This window comes from Crocodylus porosus, unplaced genomic scaffold (genome assembly GCF_001723895.1).
Source record: "Crocodylus porosus isolate Cpor-Errol unplaced genomic scaffold, CroPor_comp1, whole genome shotgun sequence".
In the NCBI taxonomy this organism is placed as follows: Eukaryota; Metazoa; Chordata; order Crocodylia; family Crocodylidae; genus Crocodylus; species Crocodylus porosus.
Window position 1 is genome coordinate 58,285,183 of NW_017728907.1, and position 3,275 is coordinate 58,288,457.

The following is a 3,275-nucleotide window of genomic DNA, read 5'->3' on the forward strand; positions in this document are numbered from 1 at the left end:
CAGCCCCTCCACAGCACAATGAGCCAGGTCAGAGCAGTCCCGGGCTGGCAGGCTGACTCCCTGGTCCCCCTGTGAGCTGCTCAACATGCTACAGTCCCAGGTACATGTGTAACCACAGCGCTTGGGAGCAATAAACTCTGCCATGATATGCACCAGAGTTTATTGTATTGCATTAATTGCATGTGTAGACGTGCCCCATATGTAGGCAGTTAAGCATGTGTACTAGTTTTTGTGGGATCAGGGCTTGCTCATTAATAACCTTACCTAACCTGGAATTTCTTACAGTCATTTCACCCAGGGGTTGGACTCTGTCTAAATAGAAATCTTTCTGGGAATCTGGTAAAAAGATTGATGAAAATTAAAAATCTACTTAGTGAAGCTGAAGTAACCAATATGTGATTAATACTTTCCAATTATATTTCAGTACAGTACATTGCTGAGTTTGTTATTACCTGCACTCTTAACACTCCATCTGCAGTGTTAAATCCATCTGTTGCTGAAAATATGACTATATCTTCAAGGGTTTCTGAATCATCATGTTGGTACCTTTAACATAATTATGATGAAAAGTGATATTCATTATCTAGCGGAAATTAGAAACCTATAAATAGTAGCTGGGGTGGGGGAAGGGGAAAGGACGAAGGTCCAGCTATGCCCACCTCTTGCAAATTTGATTATGTGGGTTGCTCCCCTTTGATTTTAGCATATTGGTCCATATTCAGATTTAGCACAAATCAACACAGTTAATGGGGCTACACTGATTTACACTCACTGAAAATCCAGCCCATAAGCATTATTAAGAGGTCAAAAGGAAGATGGTAGTTCATAGAATCACGGAGAAATAGGGCTGGAAGGGACCTCCACAGATCTTCTAGTCCTACCGCTGCCTGAGGGAGAATCATCCCTATCCAAATCATCCTTTACAATCCATAATCTAAACTCTACATAAGACTGTCATCAATCCTGACACAACACAGACCTTACACCCTAACCTGCCAGAGGTAAAGCAGGGGAGTCACAGCAGCTAACATCCTGGTTCTATGAAATGTTGTCAATATATCCTGAAGACATCCTGGGCATAGGGCCATGCTCTCTGCTATAGAAGAAGGCAAAAATCCCCATGGTCCATACCAACCTGACCATAGGGTAAAATTTCTTCCTGACCCCAAAATGGTGATTGGTCTGACCCTGTGTGTTGGGTCAAGCCAGGAAACTCCAGCTTTGGTTCCAGCAGGACCATTGGCACACCCCATTCAAAGATCCCAGCTTTGACTGTAGCCAACATCCAATGCCTCTGAAGAAGGCTTAAAAACACCCTGACACATGCAGCAGAAAGTGGGGTTAGAAGCAACCTGCAAGGCCCAGAAGCATGGGCAATCCCCTCGGTTGGCACAGTTACACCGAGATCATCCTCTTGAATACTTCCCATGATGGAGAGTCCACAATTTCCCTATGCAGCCTACTCCACTGCCTCACTGTTTTAATGATGAAGACATTTTTCCAAATATCCAATCTAAATTTTGTTGCAACTTCAAGCCATTGGTCTATGTCCTACTCTCTGCAGCAAGAGAGAAAAGGTGTTTTCTCTCCTCTTTATGGCAGCCCTTCAAGTATTTGAAGATTACTACCAACTCCCCTCTTAAGTGCCTTTTCCACAAGCTGAACACCTTGCTCCTAGCTAGAAGTAAGTTAATGATGCAAGTCTCACAGTCCACACCACACTCCCAGCATGTTTGTGGAGAGATGTTTCAGAGCCTACTTCCCACAACCAAACCCGCTAGCATATACCAAACTGGAAAGGTGGTGGTGAAGCTATTCCAGGGGATCCCCTTGGCCGGTCTCATGCACACATAAAACAGAGATCTCAGCGGTGGCCACAAGGAGCTGCCCCCAGAGTGGCTTTCCTAGGTTTGGTGCGTGCGAGTGGAAGGGAGCAGACCAGGCATGTTCAGGAGCAGCTTTCCCTGGATAGACAGAGGAGGCCGGGGTCCTAGACAAAAGAAAATCTTCATGTTTGCGCATGATCAAGAAAGCTTCTTGTGTAACACAACATAAAACATATTTGTGTTCTTACCTCCCAAGCCAGGTAACTTGATGCTATTAAAGCAGCCATCACCATCTTCTATTTTAAATGAAAAGATAGGACCCAAAACAGATATGAGTTATGTTTAGAGCTCCCTATTTTTGAAATATTTTCTAAAATTCCATCTTTGTTGTCCAGCCCCCAGATTTGGAGATGTCCCTTACAAGGTATCCCAAGGCAAGCTATCAACATAACTATTTCTGACTGAGGAGATACCAGAAGATTCCTAATGGTGCACTGAAAATGCATCTAAAAATAACAACTAATTGGATATGAGGCTACTTTTCCCCAGCGATCTATTTAAGAAGCAGATCAGAATTGTTTTGCTTTTTGAATCCAAGCAAATTATTTCCAATGCAGATTTTTTTAAGGTGGAACCCAAATCTGTCACCTGACTTTGTGAGACTGCAAGTCCTCGGGGGTAAATATATCTCCTTCCACCATAATGAGTCCATGAAATTCAACGTGCCCATGGTGAGGACATTTCTTTAACTAAATTCAAAAGTTACCATTCTTAGTGTCCAGGTCAGTTACCATTACGTTTTCTCCCGTGATGAAAGAACTGGTCCCTTCCTCTGTTTTTAGGTGAGTGGTGAAAATCTAAAACAGTGATGAACTCACAAAATACACTGAGATACTATAAGTGATAACAATATTAATGTAATATGTCAGCAGTTAACTAGTATTTCAAAGGCAGACTCCAGCATGGGAATGTCTGTAGTGCCTTTTCTAATGATCTGCAATCATCCTCAGTCTCAGTACAGTCTCTTTCCAGGACTCCCATCCACATATCTCATCAATGAGTTTTTTGTCTCTGTATTCTTGAACATGGATCAGGACAAATCTCCCAAATGGAACATAGACAGGAACAAAAGAGAAACCAGCTTTTTGTTAGCGTTGACTTAGTGAAGGGCTGGATGTGTTTAAGTCTACTGTAGCTATCACCCCTGCTCTCCCCAAGACAAAATGCAAACTGTTTGTCATGGGAGACTCTATCCAAGGGGGACTAAGGGGGCAATCTGCCACCCTGACCCCTTAGCCCGGGAAGTCTGCTGCTTCCCAGGAGCCCGCATCCGAGACATTGCGAAGAATATCCCTAAACTCCTCCAGTCCACTGACCACTATCCTATGCTCCTTATCTATGTGGGCACCAATGACATGGCTCGGAAAGCTCCCAGCCAGGTCATGAGGC

General features: G+C 43.7%; 1 pseudogene; it reads right to left on the reverse strand.

The window, feature by feature from the left end:
* The window catches only part of LOC109307019, a 75,175-nt pseudogene that overhangs the window by 52,792 nt on the left and 19,108 nt on the right, over nucleotides 1–3,275 (reverse strand).